Source organism: Rissa tridactyla, chromosome 9, assembly GCF_028500815.1.
Source record: "Rissa tridactyla isolate bRisTri1 chromosome 9, bRisTri1.patW.cur.20221130, whole genome shotgun sequence".
Classification (NCBI taxonomy): Eukaryota; Metazoa; Chordata; class Aves; order Charadriiformes; family Laridae; genus Rissa; species Rissa tridactyla.
Window position 1 is genome coordinate 49,462,675 of NC_071474.1, and position 24,186 is coordinate 49,486,860.

At 47.4% G+C, this 24,186-nt stretch overlaps 2 long non-coding RNA genes across 7 annotated transcripts; both read left to right on the forward strand.

The window, feature by feature from the left end:
• Nucleotides 1-312: 312 nt before the first annotated feature.
• LOC128915199 (uncharacterized) lies at nucleotides 313-23,325 on the forward strand. Of its 6 annotated transcripts, none has more exons than XR_008468555.1 (8): nucleotides 313-941; nucleotides 1,429-1,508; nucleotides 2,173-2,226; nucleotides 2,335-3,656; nucleotides 4,060-4,115; nucleotides 4,202-4,242; nucleotides 7,753-8,038; nucleotides 13,844-14,037. It is a non-coding gene; the product is annotated as an uncharacterized LOC128915199 (long non-coding RNA). The 6 variants fall into 6 exon arrangements; XR_008468552.1 differs by lacking the exons at nucleotides 7,753-8,038; nucleotides 13,844-14,037 and adding exons at nucleotides 3,905-3,950; nucleotides 4,328-5,705 and having other exon boundaries at nucleotides 314-941; XR_008468554.1 differs by lacking the exons at nucleotides 7,753-8,038; nucleotides 13,844-14,037 and adding exons at nucleotides 4,328-4,364; nucleotides 4,473-5,705 and having other exon boundaries at nucleotides 314-941.
• LOC128915200 (uncharacterized) lies at nucleotides 15,140-15,624 on the forward strand. The gene is made up of 3 exons (XR_008468557.1): nucleotides 15,140-15,251; nucleotides 15,342-15,404; nucleotides 15,494-15,624. It is a non-coding gene; the product is annotated as an uncharacterized LOC128915200 (long non-coding RNA).
• Nucleotides 23,326-24,186: the final 861 nt, after the last annotated feature.

The following is a 24,186-nucleotide window of genomic DNA, read 5'->3' on the forward strand; positions in this document are numbered from 1 at the left end:
CAGTCCGCCGACGCGCCTCTCTATGGCACTTTAGTCCTCCAAGGCGCCGCTCAGTCAGCCGACGCGCGTCTCTATGGCACTTTAGTCCTCCAGGACGCCGCGCAGTCAGCCGACGCGCGTCTCTATGGCACTTTAGTCCTCCAGGACGCCGCTCAGTCAGCCGACGCGCCTCTCTATGGCACTTTAGTCCTCCAGGGTGCCGCTCAGTCAGCCCACGCGCGTCTCTATGGCACTTTAGTCCTCCAGGGCGCCGCTCAGTCAGCCCACGCGCGTCTCTATGGCACTTTAGTCCTCCAGGGCGCCGCTCAGTCAGCCCACGCGCCTCTCTATGGCACTTTAGTCCTCCAGGGCGCCGCTCAGTCAGCCGACGCGCCTCTCTATGGCACTTTAGTCCTCCAGGGGGCCGCTCAGTCAGCCGACGCGCGTCTCCATGACACTTTAGTCCTCCAGGACGCCCCTCAGTCGGCTGACGCTCGTCTCCACGGCACTTTAGTCCTCCAGGAGCCCAGAAGTGCCCGCTCAGTCCTCCCACGCTCGTCTCTATGGCACTTTAGTCCTCCAGGAACCCTCTCAGTCCTCCCACGCGCCTCTCTATGGCACTTTAATCCTCCAGGACGCCCCTCAGTCAGCCGACATGCCTCTCCATGGCACTTTAGTTCTCCAGTACGCCCCTCAGTCCACTGACGCGCCTCTCTATGGCACTTTAGTCCTCCAGGACGTCCCGTAGTCGGCCGACACGCGTCTCCATGGCGATTTAGTCCTCTAGGATCCAGGAAGTGCTCATCAGTCTTCTGGAAATCACCTGCTTCCAGCACTCTTCTAAAACCATAAAACATGATTACCAATTAACCACAAAAATATCTGAAGATCGCAAAAATAAAGTGACGCCTGCAGAACTCTCTTCTCTACAGCAACAAGTAGACAGAACTCAAACAAAAGTGGTAAGAGAATCACCAGAGGCAAGTGCCCAATAGAAATAAAAATGACTGTTGCTTTGCCTGCTGGGAACTTAAGGCATAAGAAAAGGAGCTCCTGCTCCTGTGGCCACCTTTTTGTCTTCGGGGGGGGGGGGGGGGGGGTTGGCCCCGCCCCTTTCTCCAGGGGATTGTGGGAAGGGCGGTGGGCGGGGCCCGATGGCAGTGGGCGGGGCCCGGGGTATATGAGCCACAGGCTCGGCTCAGGAGCTTGTTCTGCTGCTGGGCCTTCACTTGTCTGCAGCTTTGGGGCAGGCATGTTTTGGTATTTAGGGAGGCAGAGGTAAGAAGGCTGAGCTAAGACCTTCAGGACCAGTACACATCCTGCCACCTGTATAGTAGAAAGTTGACTGGTATGCAGCTTTTTTGTTTCCTTTTTTTCAGGTCAGTAACTTTGTGATGAGTGTTTAGGGGATGCCCAGATGGTTTAATAGTGTGCTTTCCTGTATTCTAGGAGGGCTGCATTTTCCTAGAATTCCTAACTTTATTGAAGATGTGCCAGAGGTTTTTTCCACTGGTTTTGCAGTATGCTGTGTGAGTTGCTGATCTTGTTTCTCTTAATTGGGTTGATGATGAGATTATATTGTAGGGGTTAAGGTGAGCATTTTGTATGCATCTGCATATTGTACTTTAGCACTTCTCAAGAAAGCAGCAGGGATGTAAGGCATAGTGTCATTCAGGGTATGGCATGGCTCATCACCTTTCCCCATTGCCCAAAGAGTGACATGGTGTCCCTAGAGTTTTTGCAGCTTGCAGCAGGCCCCTCGTAGATTGTGTCAGGGCATTACTTATTTTGTGGGTCTATAGCAGAGCCCAGAGTCCGTGGGAAGACAGAAGATAGGAGGTGCCTGCTGAACACAGGGCATGGCTCAGAAGAGCAGCTCCTGAGGAGTGGCTGACACAGGGGTTTCAGGGTTGCAAATATAGAACGGGAGCTGTCAAGAAGAAGTGGGGGTCCTTCCCTGACAGTTGAGGAGAAGAGGTTTCTAAAAGTTTTGGTGCTGGGGGTTGGCTAGGAAATGGAGGCAGGTTCATCAGTCTTTATCATATGGGTTTTGCATTTGGATTTGGGTGTCAAGAGGGTCTGGTCTGTTCTAGTCCCCTGCATTTGAGGTGAGCTGGATAGTATTGAGGAGGAGCATGGGACTGGTGATTTCACAGAAATGCAATGGTAATTTTGTGTTTGTTGGTATCTTAGGTGTCATAAGTAATTGCTGCTGCAGCCTCTGACTCTAGAATCGGCATGAAACAGGTGAGCGGATTGCCATGGCACCTCTGAGGATGAGGGTGCTGTAGAAGAGCTTGGCCTCTACTATCAGGGTGGTCACTGCTGGAGCCATGGTTTCTTTTTGTTTTACAGTTGAAGAGGAACCTGGTGACTGCAGGAACACATCAGTTAGCTGTTTGTTGTGGGTTCTTTGTCAAGGATGAATTCTGACCCCTGGCTGTCTGAAAGCTAAGTAGAGGCACAGGCGCTGGAGGGGGGCCAAGGTTGACAGTTTCAGGGAGGAGTTTTCAAGTCAGGGTAGAGCAGAAGGCTATCCAGGAGGAGTGTCCTCTGAGTAGGTAAAGGGAGTGGGTTACTCTTCAGCACAAAGCTAGTGTGTGCTGGGCAGGGCAGTTCTGGCCTGTGTCTGTTGTTGTGTAGTTTGTGTGCTCTGTCTTCTGTGTCTTGGACTTTCCTTAGGTTTTGATATCCTCGTTTCCCTTTGCACTCAAGGGGCACAGCATGTGCCTTGGGCAGCCCCTGTAGAGTCTCGAATGCCTGTGCTAATTGGCAGAGCGCCCAATGGGCACTTCTTGCATAACAATTTTAAAGTGCAGATCGGACTTGCCTCTTGGAAGTTTCTAGATGGTCCTCTTTTGCAGCATCGTTCGTGGCTGCATGAGCAGCTCTGTTCTCTGAGCTACAGCAGCTCTAGCCATCTGCTTTTATGAACTGGGATTTCTTCCCTGCATCCTTACATTCTCAGGTCTTGAAGCCAGGCTTACTGCACATATGTCATCTCCATTTTGACAGGAACTTCTTGGAATGGGCTGTTACATTTAACTCTTTTATGATTTTTATGACTTTGCCACAGAGCCTCCTCACGTCCGTGCTGTGGCCATTGGTCTTCTTGCCCAACAGCATCTCTTGTCTGAAAGTCATTCTTCTTGTGGAGAGTTTTCTCTCATCTTGGAGTCACGTTGTTGTCTATAGTGCTGTGTGGTGTTGGGCTGCACGTGGGTGTGTTTGGCGTGGAGCTGCCCTGCCTGGGGGTGTAGAGTCAGGGGTAGGTGGAACAGCAATAAGAGTCTATGGGTAATATGTTGATCTGCCAAGACTGTTTAGCCAAACGTTGTACAGTCATCTGGGATCAAGCAGCCATTGGCAGGGACAGTCATTTCCATAGTGTGTTATGGGGATGATTGGAGCCTCCTGGGAGGGCCTGTTTGGCAGTAGTGAAGCAGATTGAAGGTGTTAAGGCTTGTATGTGTGGGGATTAATGTTGGGTCCAATTTTTTTTTAATGGCAGGTTGTAGTTGGAGCCTAGATGATATTCCTAAATGGAAACAAGACCCCTGGAATTGTTCAGCTACTGATCAGCATCTGGGTGACTTGTTTACTAATTTTTTCAGATGCAGAGGGACAAGATGTGCACCAAAGAGTCATGGAGAAGGCAAGCGGGACCCTGTAAGAAGGTGGGTCAGTTCACGGTGCTGGAGGGAAGATGTGACTGGTGGCTATATCATTATATTATGGCTTGGTGGTGGAGTGTGGGTTGTTTTTTTTTCATTTTGAAGGTATGAAGTGATGAGTAAAGCAGGATATTGGCACCGGATGTGACTCTCGGGCAAGGTGGTCAATGAATAGTGGGCTGAAGCAGCAATTCTTCTCAGATGTTATATTGTGGGTGAAGTTTTTAGTGTCCTTTGTGTCTGTTTTACAGGTAGTTTGTAAGCCTCAAAGCAGCAGCCCAAAACCATGGAGGGCAGGTGGGCGAGAGGCCAGGGTAAAGGAGTAGGAGACAGGAATGGCTGTAGGCAGGCTGTGGTGTCGGGCAGTATGTCAGCATATGTCTTTTGGTTGGCTTTTTTTTTTCAGGTGCAGGATGCAGGCTCAGAGGGACTAAGCCGCATGCTGATGAGCGTGCTGAGAAGGTGAGGCGGTTGTGGGCCACATTGGTGTCTTAATAGTGAAGTATTATACGGCAACCTGGTTAATTATTTATCTTCTGGTTTTGCAGGTGCCCTGTGAGCCATCTTTGGAAGTGGGTGAGCATTAGAGGTGAGTCGAGGCAGCAGTGAGGAGGAGCTTGTGGCTGGTGATTTCTCACATGTGCAACAGTAATTTTGTTTCTTGGTATCTCAAGCAATGATGGCCACAGCATTTGACTCTGGAAGGAGCAGGTGAGTGGAATCCCATTGTGCTTTTGAGGAAGGGGAAATTGTGGAAGAGGTTGGCGGTGGCCTCTCTGAAACTTCTTGCTGTCACTGTTTGGTTTTCTTTAATTGTAGATGATGATGATGAACCTGGTGACTACAGGAATGTCCCAGATAGTCGATGTGCTGTTTTTTTTTTTTTTTCTGTTGACATCAGATTTAAGACCTCCAGCCCTCTGAAAGCTAAGTTGAGTGGCCAGGGCTGGGGAGGGGCTAGAAAGGGAGAAGTTTGTGATTTGCAGGGAGGCCTCTTTAAGTTAGAGAAGGGCAGAGGGCTGTCCTGGAGCCATCCCCTTTGAGCAGGTAAAGGGAGCGGGTTAGTCTTCAGCACAATGCTAGCATGAGCCGGGCAGGGTGGTTCCAGCCTGCATCTGTTGTGTTGTTTGTGTGGTCTGTCTTCTGTGTCCTAAACCTTCCTTGGGTCTCCATGCTCTCTTTACACTTGAGGAGCACAGCCTGTACTTCAGACACCATCCCAAGAGTCTTGAATGCCAGAACTCATTGGCACTGCCCCAGTCAGGCCCCACTTTTCTTGCATTATAAGCTTAAACAGTGGATCGGCCTTGCATCTCGTAAGTTTCTGGGTGGTCTTCAACTGCAGCATTGTTCCTGGCTGCATGAGCAGCTCTGTTCTCTAGCCATCCATTTTCAGTGACTGGGACTTCTTCCCTGCATCCTTAAGTTCTTAGGTCTTGAAGCCAGGCTTCCTGCACATACATCTCAGTTTGAGTCACTTCTTGTCCTGGACCATTACATTGTACTCATTTCTTGGGGTTTCCCTAGAGCCTTCTCGTGTCACCATTGTGGTCTTGCAGGTCTTCTTGCCCAACAGTTGCTTATGTTGGTGTCATCCTTCTTGCTGAGAGTTTTCCCTCATTTGTGAGGTGCATTGTTTGTAGTGTTCTGTGTAATGTCGGTCTGTGCTTGTGTGTGTTTGGCTCGGAGCTGCTCTGCCCGGTCATGTAAACTCTGGGGTAGGTGGAACATCAATAGGAGTCTATGGTTAGTTTGATCTACCTAGACTGTTGAGGCAAAGGTGGTACAGTCAACTCCCATCAAGTAGCCATCAGCAGGTTGTGTGGGCAGCTCTTTAATTAATGGGGTTGTTTTGGGATGAGCAGAGCTATGTGGGAGGGGCTGTTCAGCAGTAGTGAAGCAAACTGCATCTCGAAGATGTTAAGGCTGCTTTGTGTGGGGTGTAGTGTTTGTATGTTGTATGTGTTTTTTTTTTAATGTCAGGCTGTCATTGTACTCCAGATGGTATGTCTAAAGCAAAACGAGACCTTTTTGAGGGTGTGCGCATGTCATATGGGGTTCCCCCTAAAAGAGGTAGTTCACAGCCCAAAAAATGCCTGAAAATTCATGTGGGGAATGTGTGTTTAAAAAAAAAAAACAATAAAACCTGTATATATGGGTATGAGGCATTGAAATAAAGAACAATTTCTCATTTTTATACATATTGAAAAATATGAGTGTATGTATATAAAAAGGAGTTCAAAATAAAAACCTGTATCTACTATATTATATAAAGGATGTTATTGTATTAAATGATCTGTCCCATAGCCAATTTTTGCCTTCATGGTTCTCTCTATCTCGCTCCCTGTTGCTTCCTCCTGTCCGATCCGTAGCCCATAGCTGTTTTCTTTCCCCTGTGGCTCCCTTTCCCTGTTTTTTCACCGCCCCCCCTTCTCTGCCCTGTAGTAGATTGCTGTTGCATTGGGTTTAAGTGACAAGGTTTTGTTGGCTGAGTTGTGGGGGGGCAGGGGTGGGTTCTTTGAGAAGACACCAGAAGCTCCCCCCATGTTGGGCACAGCCAGCTCAGAGAGGGACCTGCTGCTGGTCAAAGCTGAGCCCATCAGCAACACTGGCCAGGAGTGGAGCAGAGAGTCCCTGCAACACGTGGCGGCCCCGCTGTTGGAGCGGAAAAAGAGTGCAAGGAGGAAGGAGCAGCAGAGACAATGTGAGATGAACTGACCACAATCCTGACTCCCTGACACCTCCATTGTCTGGGGGTATGATGTAGAGAAGTCGTGAGTGAAGATGATATCAGAAAAAGAGAGGAGTGGTGGGAAGGTGTTTTTTTTTTTTAAATTTGTTCTTATTTCTTATTTGATTGACAATAAGTGAATTTCCCCAAGTTGAGTCTGTTGGTTTTGTGACTATGAGCGATCTCTTTGTCCTTGTCTGAACCTACAAGTTTTTTCATTTTAACTTCTCCCCTTGTCTCGTTGAGGAAGGGCAATGATAGAGAGGCTGGGTGGGTACCCAGGGGCCAGCCAAGGTCAATCCACCACAGATTACTTCTATTAAGCTTTGTGTCCTTGTCTTTTAATACTTGACTATGTTCCTCTTACCCAATCTCTTTTGAAACTTTATTTCTCTCTTTCCATCCCTTTCTTTTAAATTCTTGCTTAGGTTTGTTGAACCCAGTTTGTTTCTAAAATTTTCTTGCTACTTTTCCCTCTCTCTGTCTCCCCAAATTAATTTTAATTTCTTTCCCATGTTCTTGTACCCTGTCGCTTTTCATAATTCTCTTCCTCGATCTCTTTCTATGCACTTCTGCATACCTACCTTTTAAGTCTTTGGTAGGATTCTCATATCTTATGCCTTTCAAAATTTTGTGTCTGTATCTCCTCCTAGCCATCTCCCTGCCTATAATTCCCAATTCTCCCCTCTATTTTCAGCACACTGTAACTTTTTTCATTTTTTTTCTGCATCTGCCTGTCATTTTTTTGCTTATGTTTCTTGTACCCTGTCGCTTCTCAAAATTTTCTTTCAATGTGTACTTCTGCCAGGGTCCCTGTTTCTATTTTGTATTTCTTGATCATATTTCTTTTCCCCTGCTCCTGTGTGTTGTCTCTTCTTATCCTGCTGGTTACTTCCACCTCTCTCCCCTGGTCCCTGTCTGTCTCATTTATTTCTCTATCTCTCGTGTTTTTTTTGCTTTTTTCTTCCCTTTTGTCCCTCTGTCCTGCCGCCTTTGGGCATTGAGCCTTGTAGCCAACTCACTGCCAGGATTTCTTGGGCACATTAAGGAATAAACACTTCCTGCCTCCTCTGTGCCCCTGGAGGCACTTGCTGCCCCCAGGGTGCAGAGTTCATTGCTGGGGACAGGCTCAGGGCAGGGGGTGATGTGCTGTGGGGCTTTGGCAATGGCCTCTCTTCCCAGTGGGCTCCAGCTGGGGCTGAGGCAGCCCAGGTGAGACCCATGAGGGGAGGATGGGCTGGGCTGGGCCAGGCTCAGGTTCAGCCAGTGAGGCTGAGGTCACAGCTGGCTCTGCTGTGCCGAGGGGCCTGCCTGGTCACAGCTGCCTGCTGGAGCTGGCTGAAGAGTGACACAAAGGGGGTTCCACAGGCATGTGCCTCCAGCAAGGCACAGACGGTTCCCACGGCAAGGAAGGATCCCTCCCAGCCATCCCCGACGGAGCGCACCACCAGCACAGAGCGCCAGGAGCTCGCTGCCTGTCGTCTGCATGTGTGAGCCACCGTGCCTCTGGGATGCCTCATGGGAGAAGAGCATCGAGGCACCCACCACCCACTCCTAGGCAGGCAAGGGTCAGGCTGCCAGCACCACCGAGGAGCAAGGGGCAGAGAGAGAAGCCTCTGGGCCATAAAGTCTCCCACCTGCGCCAGGAGCTGTGGTGAGTCACATGCCCTCTCATGTGTGTCCAGGCCCTTCCCTGCCATGCTTCTCGTGATCTCTGCCCGTGTCCTTGCCTGTCCTAGACTCTGGCTCCCCAAAAGTTTTTGCTCTTCTGCCAATGCCACCCTGTACTCCGTCCCCTTCTCCATTTCCTTTCTGTGCCTCTGCCTTCCCAGCTCCCTATCTGCTATTATTTCATTCTTCCCACACTGCCTTCTTCACTATTGCTTGTGAAAATTGCATTTGTAGGTCTCCCTCTACCCAGTGACCCATCTCTATTTCCAGTGACTCCCTCTACTCCACCCCCCCATCCCTCTTCCACTGTCCTCTGTCTGTGGCTGTTGGTCCAACTCTATCTCCTGCTATTTAACTTTCTAACTACCTGTATGGCCAGTGCCCCGTTGCTTTCCAAATTTTCTTTCTGTGTCTCCACTTACCCAGGTCCCTGTCTGTGTTTTTTAATTCTTTTTGCCTGTCCTCTACTTTGTTACTTTTAAAATTTTGTTTCATTGTCTTTATTTATTCAGGTTGCTGACCCGATTTTTTTTCTCCCTCTTTTCTTGATCTGTTTGGTTTTTAAATTTTCTTACTATGTCAACTCTTATCCAGTTTGCCATCCTCACCTTTTAATTTTTCCTGTCTTTCTCTTACCACCTCACTTTAAAAATTCTCTGTCTACTTTTATGAAGCTGCCAATACCGATTTTTCTTTGTTCTGCATTGGTTTTGTACTTCGTTGCCTGTAAACATTTTTATTTAGTTTGCTGTCCCTATGTTTTTATCTTTTTTTCCTTTCTTTCCATAACCACTCTTGCTTTTAAAAGGTTCTTTCTGTCCACTCTTATCTCATTCACTGTGTATATTTTTAATTTTTTTATTTCATTAATGCAGAGCCTTTTTAGAATTTTCTTTCTACAGCTCCATTACACTTTGCATTCCATATTTCCTAGTTATTTCCTTTTGTTTCCCCAATCCCCATCACTTCTTAAATTCCTTACTTTTATCCTGTTTATCTTTATTGCTTATCTTTTCTTTTAAATATTTCTTGTCTTTTCTTACTGCCATCGCATTTAAAAATTTTTTTCTACATCTGTTTTTGTTCACCATCCCTATTTTGTAATATTTCTCTTTATTTACCCTACCAGCTAGCACTTTTTAACTGTTCTTACTATGCCTACTTTTGTTCCCTTTGCTGTCATTTTAAAATTACTTATTGTCTTTCCTTAGTGCTGTTGCTTTTTAATTTTTCCTTCTACATCTCTGATTTAGTTTGCCATTGTTATTTTGTAATTTGTTTCCTTGCTTCTTTAATCATGGATGCTCTTAAGATTTTCTGTCTACATTTATCTCCTTTGCCGTCTTCAGTTTTAATTATTTCTTGTCTTTCCTTAGCACATTCTGGTTTTTGATTTTCTTTCTACACGTTTTGAGTTCACTGTTTCTATTTTTTAATTTTTTTCCTTATTTTCTTAATCCCTGTTACTTACAAAATTATGTCTGAGCTCTTTCACTCAGAAACCCGTCCTCAGGTTTGTTTGTGCCTCAGAGCCCTCCTATCATCCTCTGCACCACCTAGGATGCTTCCATTTGGTCCCCGGCCTCCTGAGGACATCTGTACTCTGTTGCAATCCCCCCCGGACTTCCTCCTCATGTCCCTGTACCTTCTTTGGTCTCTCTGGCCCATTCAGGACCCCTCTCATGGTGTCACAACCGCTATAGATGCCTTCAGGGTTGCCCTCAGTACATCTTCATCTTTGTCGTGAACCTCGCACACCCCTCTCCTTCCCTCAGAAGGCTTCCCGACTCCGTATCTGTGAGCCGGTGTCCGACACTGAAGTTTTGCTTAGCATAAGCACCTAGACTGGCGAAGCCTTACCTGCAAGATGTAACCCAGCAACTTAGCAAACTTTGGCTGAACTCCTTCTTAGTCCTAGAAGGATGGATAGTAGTTTTGTTTTACTTTGATACATTGTAACTTAACTAACACAATGAAATTGTATAAGTAACATCAAGGAAGATTATATGCTTAACATTATGAACTACGGTGACCGTTATGATCAAAGGAAAGGGAACTCTAATTCTTGGAAATGAAAAAAGGGACCATTCTATCCCAAGTCAGCAGAAGGAGGATAAAATACAGGTGCAGATGTGACAAAGAGGTCACAAAACCAGGTCAGAAGGTAAAAGCATTTGCACCAAAACTCCAGTCATCAAAGAGGACACATAATGGCTGAACAATTTTATCAGAGATGAGACACATGCTTGTCATGTGAACAGGGGCACAAACTGCTTATGTCATAGATTTTGAGGCTTTACAAAGCACAGGAAAAGTATTGAGGGGGTCCCTCTTCCGAGGTATCCAGCTCAAGCTGTATTAAACCGACTCTGTGACAGAACCCAGGTCCGAATTGTCCTTTACAGTTGGAGGCTAAGACTGGATCCAGCCGCACCCAGACTCCTCTCCGAGAAGGAGTTTAGAAAGCAAGGGAGTCCAGTCTGAACCTCACTGCTCATCAGGAGGGTCTTCCCAGGCTCTTCTTCAACACCCAGCCCCATTCTTCTGTCTTCTCCTTCTAGCCCTGCCTCTATTAGTTCCCTGGCCTCCAAGGCAACATTTACTCAGTTCAGATTCCCCCTGGATTTAATCATCATGCTTCCTATCATTTTTCTGTCTCTCTGGCTCCATCGGGACTTTTCTTCTCCTGGTCACGATGCCCCCCAGGAGTTTCCTGGCCCTCCACATCCATCTCGTAGCATTTTAGGTGGGTCCATCTTTGAGTCATAGAGCTGTCATTTGTTCCTCTATGCTACCTAGGATTCCTATGTTCAGTCCCCGGCCACATGGGAACATCCATACTCCCCTCAGATGATCATCCGAGTTCCTCCTTATCCTCCCCAGCCTTCTTTTGTCTACCCGCCCCGCTCGACGCCTCTCCACCCTCACGAAGCTTCCCAAGACCTTCCTCAAACTCCACAGCCTCTCCTAGCATTTTACCTCCCTATGTCTCTTGTTCCATCAGAGCCTCTCATCTTTCTTTGCTACATGGTGCCCCATCATGTTTCTCTGTGCCATCGAGGGCATCTCCGTTCAGTTCCTCTCTCGTTCATTCATGTAGTTTGCCCAGACCCCCTCCCAAGACTCCTAAGCCCTCGCTGCGTCTCTGAGCCTTCTTTTCCTACCCTGCCCCCTCATAATGCCCCTGCTTTCTAAAGCTGTGTCCTCCGAGTCCTTTCTCATACCCCACAGCACTGTCAGCACTTCAACTCCCTTTTGATTTTGGTTTTTTTTTTTTGCGCTCTTCAAAGTGCCCTTAACTTCCTCTTTGCTGTTTAGGATGCCTTCATTCTGTCGCCAGCCCCCTAACATCATCTGTACTTTGTCAAAATCCCCTTCAGAGTTCTGCCTTGTTATCTCTGAGGCTTACTGGTACTCTCCCACTCCCATCGCCAAGCTCTCATGAGATATCCCCTATGCCCCAGAGCCCTATTTTAGTCCCAGAGGGCACTTTGAACCCCTCTTTTTCCCTCAGAACCTTTCCAGAGTCTGCAACCATTAACCCCATCAGTCTTTTGGTTCTCTCATCTTTTTGGTGCACTTGCAGTCCATTCCGAGGGCAACCATATTTTGCTTGATTCCCTTTTGAGCTCATCATATCCCAAGACATCTTTGGTTTCTCTGGCCCCTTCGGGACCTCTCTAATCTCTCTGACAAGGCCTCTCATTCTGCCAGAGCCTTTTCCAAAATCATCTCTGTGCTCTAGAGCAGTCTGTTTGGTTTCTGCATTATATTATGTTTCTATTTTGTATCTGGTACCCTAACAATGTCTGTCATAGGCTCAGATCTTTTCTTAGCCTTTATCTACTTTTATCAATAGGTCTGCCATGATTATTTTTGTTGCCTTTTACAACTGATTTTTGTTCTAGCTACTTAAATGTTAATTAATGTACTTTATGCAGTTTCAGGTACATTACTTATATTTCCATGCTTTTTTGTTGCTTTCTGTCTTTTGTGACTGAAGTAGCACTATTGAGTAAATAAGTCAAAAAGAGATCATCAATATGACTCAAAATTGCTGCTAATTTAGAGTAAATAACTTATTTTGTAGAGCAAGATATTGTTGAGAATGTTTTCTCATAGAATCTGATTCTGTTTTGTCATTCAGTCCCATCCAGAATACAGTTCTGGCAGAAGCTCAGTAACGCACATGGTCTTACTAGAAACAAAGAATAAGCCCATAGTAGTATGTTGGGATTTTTTTTTAAATGATACTCCAGTACATAAATTGTGGTGGTTTTTTTCTATGTTCTACAAAAAAAACAATCTAATTGCCTACCTGGTCATGTTGTTGATGTAATAGATAGAGTTGTAATAAAACAGCAGGTATCTCTTCTTCTAGTAAAGGTCACTCTCTGCCACCTCACGCATTGTAAAGTTAAGGCACATAACAAAACATGCTGCTCCTCTGGGCACTTTTATGCTTCTGTGGGGTTGGCCCTGCCCTTTACCCAGAGGATTGTGGGAAGGGCAGTGGGCGGGGCCCGGGGTATATGAGCCACAGCGTTGGGTCAGGAGCTCATTGTGTTGCTGGGCTTTTCCAGGGTGAGGGATCTGTGGTTTGTTAAGTAAAGTGCAGCATTGGAGCTTTCTCAGCTGTTTGGGTAGCTCTCTTTTAATATTAAGACTAGTATAGGTAAGAAATTAGAGGTAAGACTTTTCAACTAATGTAAGGCTTAATGCCATATATAGTAGAAAATGGACTTGTATGTTACTGTTCTTGTGTGGTTTTTTTTTTTCAGAACAGTGGTTTTGCAATGGGTGTTTAGTGTGGCTAGGTGGTTTAATAGTATGTCTCTTTTTTTTTGTTATTCCAGATGCTGTGCGTCTTACTGTAATTCCTCACTTTGTTGAAGATAGGTTTCTGGTTTTTTTTCTAGTTTTGTACAACACTCTTTTAGTAATTATTTTTATTAGCCTTAATTGGTCCAGTTATGAGATTATTGAGTGGGAGTTAAGATGAATGTCTTGTATGTGTATATACATTGTATTTTAGCACTTTGAGGAAGCGGTAGGGATGTAAGGCATGTTGCCTTTCAGGGTATGGGACAGCTCATTGTCTTCCCCAGTGGTATGCAGAGTATCATAGTGGCCCTAGAGCTGTTCTGGCTTGTGGCAGGCCCCTGGTAGAGCATATCAGGGCTTCACTGATTTCATGGATCTGTAGCAGAGCCTGGAGTCTGTAGTAATACACAAGATAGGAGGTGACTGCTGAACACAGGGCAGGGCTTGGAAGAGCAGCTCCCAAGGAATGACTGATGCAGGGGCTTAAGCCAGCCAATGGAGGGCAGGAGCTGTCAGGAAGAAGTGGGGTCCTTTCTTTGATGGCTCAGGAGAAGAGAAGGGGTTTCTAAAGTTTTGGTGCTGGGGGATGGCTGGGAAAGGGAGGCAGGTTCATGATTCTGTCTTAGACAAGTTTTGCAGTTGGGTTTGGGTGTTGATGACATCTGGTCTGTTCTAGCCTCTCACATTTGAGGTGAGCCCGATAGTAGCGAGGATGAGCACAGAACTGGCGATTTCACATAAGCGCATTGGTAATGTTGTGTTTCTTGGTATCTTAGGTGCCATAAATAATTTTGTCACTGCAGCTTTGGCCTCCAGAATCAGTGTGGAGCAGGCGAGCGGAAGGCCATGGTGTTTGGGAGGATGCGGGTATTGTGGAAGAGGTTGGCATCTCCTCTCAAGATGCTTATTGCTGATGCTGTGGTTGCTTTGGGGATTCATGTTTTTTTTTTTTTTCCTTTTGCAGAGGAAGAGGAGGAAGCTGATGACTGCAGGAAGATATCAGATGGCTGTTTTTTTGTGGATTGCGTCAAGGATGGTTTCTGACCCCTGGCCATCCACAAGCTAAGCTGAGACACTGGTGCCCGAGAGGGGCCAAGGGGATGAGGTTGACAGTTGCTGAAAGGGGTCTTTGAAGTTAGCGTAGGGGCGAGGGCTGTCCTGGGGCACAGTCCCCTTTGGGCAGGTAAAGGATGTGGCTTACTGTTCAGCATGATGCTAGCACATCCCGGGCAGGGCAGTTCCAGCCTGTGTCAGTTGTCATGTTGTTCGTGTGGTCTGTGTTCTGCGTCTTAGACCTTTCTTGGGTCGCGAGGTCATCTTTTAAGCTCCAGGAGCACAGCATAGTGCCTCAGGTGCCATCCCTACAGTCTTGAATGCCTGCACCTGTGGGTGTAGCACCAATCATCTGCTGCTCTTCTTGTGTTACATGCTTAAAATGTAGATCGGTCTTGCAGGGAAGAAGTCCTAGTTGTGTAAGTGGGTCATTTGGAAACTTCTGAGATGCATCATTATGTTCTTAGGTCTTGAAGCCAGGCTTCCTGTGCATATGTCGACTCAGTTTTGAAAGTCACTTCTTGTCTTGGTCCATGTCATTCTACACATTTCCTGAGGCTTCTCTAGAGCCTCCTCATGTCACCATCAGGGGCACGCAGGCCTTCTTCCCTAAGGGTGACTTCCATTTAGGTGCGTTCTTCTTGATAAGATTTTTCTTTCATAAGTGTCACTTTTCCTGTTGAGAGTTTTCCCTCATTTTGGAGGCACATTGTTTGTAGTGTTCTGTGTAGTCTTGGTTTGTGCATATATGTGTGTTTGGCTCGGGGCTGCCCTGCCTGGGTGTGTAGTGTCAGGAGTAGGAGGTGCATCAATAAGAGTCTGTGGTTAATATGTTGATCTGCTTAGACTGAGGTAAAGGTTTTTGTAGTCATCGGCAGGCTGTGTGGACAGGTTCTTCATTAATCTTTTACGGGAAGAGCAGAGCTATGTGGGAGGGGTTGTTCAATAGTGAAGGAGACTGCATCTCAAAGATGTCAAGGCTGTTTTGTGTGGGGCTTAAAGTTAATGGGGTTTTTAATGTTAGGCTGTAGTTACAGCCAAGGTGGTATTTCTAAATAGGAAGAAGAATTTCAGTGTTATGAAGGTATTGATCTGCATCCAGCTGACTGGTTTGATATAGTTATATCAGATGCATGAGGGACAAGCTGTCCAGAACAACATAGGAGAGCCGAGGGGAGTATTGTAACAAAGGGGGTCAGTGGGTGGTATTAAAGTAAAGATGGGATGTGTGGATCTATGACTGCAGTATGGTAATGTATTTTTTCAGTTTGGAGCTTGAAGCGATATTGGATTTGGCTGCCAGGGCTGACTAGGGCAAGGTAAGTGATAGGCTGAAGTTGCAGTTATTTTTTTCAGATGTTATATTGTGGGTCAAGTTTTAAGCAACCCATTTGATGTGGATTTTACAGGTGGCGTGCAAGCCTTCAGGCAGCAACCCAAACTGACGGAGGATGGGCCGGCAAGCTGTCAAGGTAAAGGGGCGGGAGAAGGGAATCGGTGCACGCAGGCTATGGATTTGGGCAGTATCTCAGCATGTACCGTCTTGCTTGGGTTTTTGCAGGTGCCCCACCCAGGCTTAGAGGGGTGATGCCACATGCTGATAAGGGACTCAAACAGGTCAGGTGGTTTTAGTACAATCGGTGTCCGGCAGCTCAGTGGAGTGCTTGTCTTTGGTTTTCAGGTATGTGCGGGCAGCCTATGGAACCGGATGAGTGTTTGAGGTGAGCAGGGTAGTAGAGAGCAGGTGCATGGGGCTGGTGATTACTTTAAGTGCAATGATTATTTTCTGTCTTGGTCTCTTAGATGGCACAACCAAAGATAGCCTGTGGGGGGCGGTGAAAAGGGAATGTTGGTGAGCATGGTTCTAAACATGCTCAAGTGACTTAGAGGTCACACTAAGGGTGGGGTGTAGAAAAAGACTTGTATCAGTCTTCTGTGCTTAACAAGTAGAACACCTGTTGACTTATAAGAGGCCTGTTGTAGGCTCAGAAGCACCCTAAGGAACACACTTGAGACCCCTGCTCTACTGTGGGAAAGACTGAAGCACAGTGGTTAAACTCTACCTGCGTCAATCCCTGATAGACCAGTGAAAACAGGGTGCTTGGCAATCAGCTAGCATCAGCTGAGCTCTGCGGCACCTACAGTGTTGCTTGTGGGCCTTCGCCCAGGTGCCGCTTTTGGCATTCCTTTGTTACTGATGTAACAAAACCACACTTATTCTTTGCAGTTTTTCTGTTGTTTTGTGGTTGTTAACGTGTCCTGCCTCTGCCAGCTCAGACACAGCTGCAGCATCTGACTTTGGAGTTTGCACAGTGCAAGCGAGCAGAAGGCCAGAGCCTTCAGAGGAGCGGGTTGTTGGAGGAAGGGTCTGTGTTGGCTGATGCATTGTTGACTGACTGCCCTGTTGCGCGTGGACTCTTTTGTAGATGATGAAGAACCTGACGACTGAAGGGTTCACCCTGTTGGCTGATTGTGGTTTTCTTTGTTGAGCATGGAGTCAGACTCCCCACTCCCCAAAAGGTAAGTTGAGGGACCAGCACTGGAGCGGGGTCAGGGGAGGGAGGGGACAAGGACGGCAATTGCAGAGAGGGGTTTTAAAGTCAGCATAGAGCAGAGGCGTTTCCAGGGGTGGTCCCCTCGGGGCAGGTAAAGGGAGCGGGTTAGTCTTCGGCATGATGCTAGGTTGCGCCGGGCAGGGCAGTTCCAGCCTGTGTCTGTTGTTGTGTAGTTGGTGTGGTCTGTCTTCTGTGTTTTAGACCTTCCTGGATTCTCCATGTCCTTGTTGCCCTTTGTGCTGAAGGGCAACAGCATGCACCTCGGTCGCAGCCCCTAGGGTCTCAAATGTCGGTACATATTGGCAGAGCATCAATCGGGCAAAGCGTTTTTTGTTGCATTACAAGCCTAAATGACGGATCGCTCTCGAGTCTGGGAAGTTTCCAGTCGGTCCTCTTTTGCAGAGTTGTTCCCGGTTGCATGAGTAGTTCTTCTAAGTGGTCCATTTTCAGGGACTTCCGGGATTTCTGCTGTGCATCGTTATGTTCTTAGGCCTCGAAGCCAGGCTTCCTGCGCACACATCATCTCGTTTTAGAGAGTCTCTTCTTATCATGGACCCTGACGTTCTACACTTGGTTTCAGGGAGTTCCGTAGAGCCTCTTCGCATCACCATCAGGGACCTGCAGGTCTTCTTGCCTGACGGTGACTTCTGTCCTGGTGTCATTCTTCTTGCAGAGAGCTTTCTCTCATCTCTGCGGCACACTTTTTATAGTATTCTGTGTAGTGTTTGTCTGTGCTTGTGTGTGTTTGGTTTGGAGCCGGCCTGCCCAGGGATGTAGAGTAAGGGGTAGGCTGAACAGTGGTAAGAGTCTATGGTTAGTATGTGGATCTGCCTAGACTGAAGCCAGGGCAGTACAGTCGCCTCAGCTGGAGTAGACATCAGCATGTTGTACGGACATGACTTAGAGTAATGTTTTATGGGGAAGAGCAGAGATATGTGGGCAGAGATATGTTCAGCGGTACTGAAAGAGACGGCATTTCAAAGATGTCAAGGGTGCTTTAAGTGGGCCTTAAATTCAGTGGGGTTTTTAATGGTAGGCTGCAGTTGGAGCTGAGATAGTATTTCTAAATTGGAACAAGACTTTTTGTATTATGAAGGTATCGCTCTGCATTCAGGTTATTAGTTTGATATTGTTTATCAGAAGCACGAGGGACAAGCTGTATCAGGCAACGTAGGAGAGCCGTGTGGTAAGAAGGTGGGTCGGCATGTGGTCTGAGAGGGGTGATGTGCCCGGTGGTTCTATGACTACACTGTGGTATCCTATTTTTTTGATTTGAAGCAATGGGCAATATTCGATATGGGCACAGGGGCTGAGCGGGGCAAAGTGAGTAGCAGTGGGTAGGGCTGAAGTCACAGTTCTCTTTCAGGTGTTGTATTGTGGGCAAAGTTCTAAAAGTCCTTTGGTTCTGTCTTACAGGGGGTGCGCAAGCCTCAAGGTGGCAGCCCCACAGTATGGAGGCCAGGTGGACTAGCAGGCAAGGTAAAGGAGTGGGGTATAAGAATTATTGCACTCAGGCTGAAGTTTTTGGCAGTATCTCAGCTCGTGCCTTCTGTTTGGGTGTTTTTTTTGTCATGTGCGGCATGCAGGCTCAGAGGGGCACAGCCATGTGGGGATGAGCAGGCCAAGCAGGTGAGGCAGGTGTGAGCCATGTCAGTGTCTCATAGTGAAGTAGTATATGGTGACTCGGTTAAGAATTTAATGTTTGGTTTTGTAGGGGCTCTGCAAGCCATCTTTTGGAATTAGAGAAGCATTTGAGGTGAGCCAGGGCAGTAGCGAGGAGGATCACGGGGCCAGTCATTACTCACAAGTGCAATGCTAATTTTGGTATCTAATGCTAATTTCTTGGTATCTCAGGTGCTAGGAGCTGAGATGGCCACAGCATCAGACTCTACATTGTGCTGGTGAGCAGAATGCCATTACGCTTTTGAGGAAGGGGGAGTTGTGGAAGAGGTCAGTGTTGACTTCTGTGATACTTCTTGCCAGCACTGTTTAGTGTGGTTGCTTTTTTTTATTATTTCAGATGATGAAGAGGAACCTGGTGACTGCAAGAAAGTCCCAGATAGCTGCCACATCATTCTTTCATTGACAGCGGCTTTGGACCCCCGGTCCACTGAAAGCTAAGTGGAGGGGCCAGGGCTAGGGAAGGACCTGGAGGAAGCGGACGAGGTTGACAATTGCAGGGAGGGGTTTTAAAGTTAGCGTAGGGCAGATAAAGGGGAGGGTAGGGAACGGTCCCCTTTGGGCAGATAAAGGGAGCGGGTTAGTCTTCAGCATGATGCTATGTTGTGCCGGGCAGGGTGGTTCCAGCCTGTGTCTGTGTGGTTTGTGTTGCCTCTTCTGTGTCTTAAACCTTTCAGTCTTGATGTCCTCTTAACACTCAAGGAGCAAGGCACGCACCTCGGGCACCATCCGTAGAGTCTCAAATGCCTGTATTTAGGCGCTGATTTTCTCGAGTTACAAGCTTAAAGCGTGGATCGGTCTTCTGCGATGGAAAACTCTGAACAGTTCTCACTTGTGGTTTTGTTCCCAGCTGCATGAGCGGTTCTGCCTTCTAGCAGTCCATTTTCAGGGACTGGGTTTTTAGCCCTGCATCCTTAATTTCTTAGGTCTTGAAGGCAGGCTTCCCAGGCCTACATCTTCTCAGTTTTGATAGCTGTTTCTTGTCACAGGCTATGATGTACACATTTTCTGGGGCTTCCGCAGAGCCTCCTCAAGTCACATTTACAGTCCTGCAGGTCATCTTGCCTGATAATGACTTCCATTCAGGTGTCATCCTTCTTGCTGAGAGTTTTCTCTCGTCTTTGAGACGCGTTCCATGTACTGTCGGTTTGCGCGTGCGTGTGTGTTCTGGCTCTGAGCCACCCTGCCCGGGGGCGTAGTGTCAGGGGTAGCTGCAGTAGCAATGAGAATCTACTGTTAATATGTGGATCTGCCTAGACTGTTGAAGCAAAGGTGGTATGGTCATTCCAGCTGGAGTAGCCATCAGCAGGTTGTGCGGAAAGTTGTTTCATTAGTGTTCTTTGGGAAAAGCAGAGCTATGTAGGCAGGGCTATTCAGCAGTAGTGGAGGAGTAGGGATCTCAAAGTTATTAAGGCTGCTTTGCATGGGTCGTAATGTTTGTGTGTTGTTTTTTTTTTTTTTTTACTGGCATGCTGTCTCTGCACTCTAGATGGTATTCTTAAGTAGAAATGAGACTTTTGGAACTGTTAAGCTATTGATGTGTGTCTGGGTAATGTGTTTCTTATTATTGTTTTTCAGATGCAGAGGGACGAGCTGTGTAGGAGGAGAGGGAGTAGCAAAAGAAGGTGGGTTGGTGTGTGGTATTAGAGAGAAGATGCAATCAGTGTTTATGTGACATAAGGGTTTTCTTAAGTTTGAGGTTGTGAAGCCACGTGCAAATGTCCTGGTTTGAGGTTAATCTGAATGAAAATTTGCTAGTTATACTTGATAGCTCAGCTTCTAATTGCATTCCTTGAGATTCACAGCTTATTTTTTAGATGGTATGTGCTTCTAGCAGATAAGGTCAGACTCTTACAGTGAATACCAAGGAATGGTTTGCAGAGAGGCTCACCGCTCCTCCAGCAGACTCCATGCCTTGCAGCGGTTGACCTGGCCCCTTTCCCCGGTGATTGTGGGAAGAGCGGCGGGGGGTGCCTGGGGTACATAAACCATGGCCTCTGCTGGGGCAGCTCATTCTGCCGCTGGGCTTCTCCAGGGTCAGTCTGCCGGTCCTTCCCTCGATTGCAGCTTTGGAGATGGCTCAGGTCCACATTTGAGGCGAGCCGGATAGTACTGAGGAGGAGCATGGGACTGGTGATTTGGCAGAAACGCAGTGGTAATGTTGTGTTTCTTGGTATCTTAGGTGCCATAAACAATTGTTGCTGCAGCCTCGGACTCTGGAATCGGCGCAGAGCAGGCAAGCAAAATGCCACGATGTTTGGGAGGATGAGGATGTTGTGGAAGAAGTTGGCATTTCCTTTCAAGATGCTTATTGCTGGTGCTGTGGTTACTTTTAAGTTTTTGTTTTTTCTTTTGCAGAGGAAGAGGAGACACCTGGTGACCACAGGAACATATCAGATGGCTGTTTTCTGTGGATTGCATCAAGGATGGTTTCCAACCCTGGGCCCTCCAAAAGCTAAGTTGAGAGACCAGGGCTGGAGAGGGGCCAAGGGGGATGAAGTCGACAGTTGCAAAAAGGGGTCTTTGAAGTTAGCGTAGCAGAGCGGACTGTCCTGGAGTATAGTCCCCTTTGGGCAGGTAAAGGATGTGGCTTACTGTTCAGCGTGGTGCTAGCATGTCCCGCACAGGGCAGTTCCAACCTGTGTCTGTTGTAGTGTCATTCATATGTTCTGTGTCTTAGACCTTTTTCAGGTCTCGAGGTCGTCTTTAAGCTCAAGGAGCATGGTGGGTGCCTCAGGTGCCATCCCTAGGGTCTGGAATGCCTGCACCTGTGGTCATAGCACCGGTCGGCTACCGCTCTTCTTGTGTCACATGCTTAAAGCGTACATCGGTCTTTTGTCTCAGAAGCTTATGGATGGCTCACTCTCATGACTGGGACTTCCTTCCTTTGTCATTACATTCTTAGGTCTTGAAGCCAGGCTTCCTGTGCATACATCTTGTCAGTCTCAGCAGTCTGTTCTTATCACAGACGATGATGTTCTGCACTTTGTTTCAGGGGGGTCCGTAGAGCCTCTTCACATCATCGTCACGGTCCCCCAGGTCTTCTTGCCTGATGGTGACTTTGGTCCGTGTGTCATCCTTCTTGCTGAGAGTTTTCTCTTGTCTTTGTGGCGTGTTGCTTTTAGTGTTCTGTGTAGCATCGGTCTGTAACTCTGCGTGTTTGGCTTGGAGCCTTGCTGGCTGGGTGTGTAGAGTCCAGGAAAGGCACAATAGTGATGAGAGTTTATAGTTAATATGCAGATCTGTCAAGAAGAAGTGGGGCTCCATCCCTGATTGCTCGGGAGAACAGAAGGGGTTTCTAAAGTTTTGGCGCTGGGGGATGGCTGGGAAAGGGAGGCAGGTTCACGATTCTGTCTTAGACAAGTTTTGCAGTTGGGTTTGGGTGTTGATGACATCTGGTCTGTTCTAGCCTCTCACATTTGAGGTGAGCCCGATAGTAGCGAGGATGAGCACAGAACTGGCGATTTCACATAAGCGCATTGGTAATGTTGTGTTTCTTGGTATCTTAGGTGCCATAAATAATTTTGTCACTGCAGCTTTGGCCTCCAGAATCAGTGTGGAGCAGGCGAGCGGAACATCACGGTGTTTGGGAGGATGCGGGTGTTGTGGAAGAGGTTGGCATCTCCTCTCAAGATGCTTATTGCTGGTGCTGTGGTTGCTTTGGGGATTCATGTTTTTTTTTTTTTTTCCTTTTGCAGAGGAAGAGGAGGAAGCTGATGACTGCAGGAAGATATCAGATGGCTGTTTTTTTGTGGATTGCGTCAAGGATGGTTTCTGACCCCTGGCCATCCACAAGCTAAGCTGAGACACTGGTGCCCGAGAGGGGCCAAGGGGATGAGGTTGACAGTTGCTGAAAGGGGTCTTTGAAGTTAGCGTAGGGGCGAGGGCTGTCCTGGGGCACAGTCCCCTTTGGGCAGGTAAAGGATGTGGCTTACTGTTCAGCATGATGCTAGCACATCCCGGGCAGGGCAGTTCCAGCCTGTGTCAGTTGTCATGTTGTTCGTGTGGTCCGTGTTCTGCGTCTTAGACCTTTCTTGGGTCGCGAGGTCATCTTTTAAGCTCCAGGAGCACAGCGTGGCGCCTCAGGCACCCTCCCTAGGGTCTCGAATGCTTGCACCCCTGCGCATAGCACCATTCGGCTGCTGGTCGTCTTGCGTTAGAAGCTTAAAGCATGCTTCGGTCTTGCGTCTTGGAAGCTTCAGGACAGCCCACTTCTGCGACTGGGTCTTCTTCCCTACGTCATTACATTCTTAGGTCTTGAAGCCAGGCTTCCTGCGCATACATCTTAGCAGTCTTGACAGTCCCTCCTTATCACAGATGATGACGTTGTAAACTTTGTTTCAGGGGCTTCCATAGAGCCTCTTCACATCACCACTGTGGTTTCCAGGTCTTCTTGCCTGATGGTGACTTCCATCCGGGTGTCATCCTTCTTGCTGGGAGTTTTTTCTCATTCTTGAGGCGTGTTGTTTTTAGCATTCTGTGTAGTCTTGGTCTCTGATTGTGTGTGTCTGTGTCTGGCTCGGAACTCCCCTGCCCAGGTGTGCAGAGCTCAAGGCAGGCAGAATAGTGACAAGAGTCTATAGTTAATATGTGGATCTGTTGAGACTGAGGCAAAGGTTGCGTAGTCATCTGGAATTGATTAGCTCTCAGTAGGTTGGGTGCATGGGTGTTTCATTAGTGGGTGTTGGCATAAGCAGAGCCAAGTCAGAGAGGCTGTTTATGGATAGTGAAGGAGATAATATCTCAAAGATGTTCAGGCTGCTTTGTGTGGGGTGTAATGTTTGTGGGCTTTTTTTTTTTTTTTTTGATGGCAGGCTGCTGTTGGCCCTAGTTGAACAGTGTTTCTAAGTAGAAACAAGACCTTTGGAATTAAGCTACTGCTCCGCATTAGGGTAATGTTTGATATTGTTTGTTTGTTTTTTTTTAGAAGCAGAAGGATGAGATGGGCAGAGTGACTCAGGGGAACCGAGAGGAGCGCCGTACGGAGGTGGCTTGGCATGAGGTATTAAAGGGAAGATCTGAACGGTGGCTCCATGAATACAATTGGGCACTACTTTTTTTCATGTGAAAGTGAGGTTGCGTAGCCATGTGCTACTGTGCTGGACTGAGGTACAACAGAACCAGTTTTCCTTTCAGTAATTCTACTTTTCAGGTAAGTCTCTTCCAACTAACTGAACTCTCTGAAGATAATGACGTCTTTTTCAGGTAGTATCCGCTTCCAGATTGCTAAGAGCATATATTTACACTTAATGACAAGCGATGCTATGCAGAGAGGCTCTTGCTTATACTTATTGCTGTAACAGTGCAGCTCTGCTAACTTTTATGTATGCCCTGTTGATGGGTTGGAAGCAGAAAAGCATAGAGGGGTTGCACCCACGGTGAAGAGTAGATGGGACCGGTGACCCGAATCTGACTGATGGGGTATTGCATCCCATCATCATCACGCTCAGTATAAAAGCAGATGGATCAAAGGGGTCGGTACCTTTCCTTCAACGGCTGGCGTCCGAGGACTCTGCTGTCTGTTTGACATCCTTCAATCCCGATCTGTGCATTCAGGCAACCAGATCCAGAATCCGGTTCCAATCCATTGGCAAGTCCATTCTTGGACTTTGCCCGTGCCTGCCGGTGAAGCAATGGGCATCCTGGGAGCTCGATACTGGGTTGTGTATATATTTTACCTATTTTATTTTTTCCTGTTGTCTCTCCTCGGTATTACTTTTCTCTTTACGTTTCATTATGAAAGAGTTCAGTTTCTTTTCCAGTCACATTCTTTCTTTCCTTCCTCAGGAGAGAAGTTAAAAGAGAACATCTGTCACTTGGTTTAATGCCCAGCCTGAGCTGTGACAGCAATGACAGATAGGGCACCGGAAGAGACTTGGCCGAGGAGAGCGGCGACCTAGAGCATCGGTTCATTCTCAGCTGCTGTATTACAGGTGGTGCACAAGCCTCTGCTTGCACTCTGTCTGTCGGTCCTATTCAGAACGTGGTTTTGGCAGAAGTCGGGTAATGTAGGAATGTA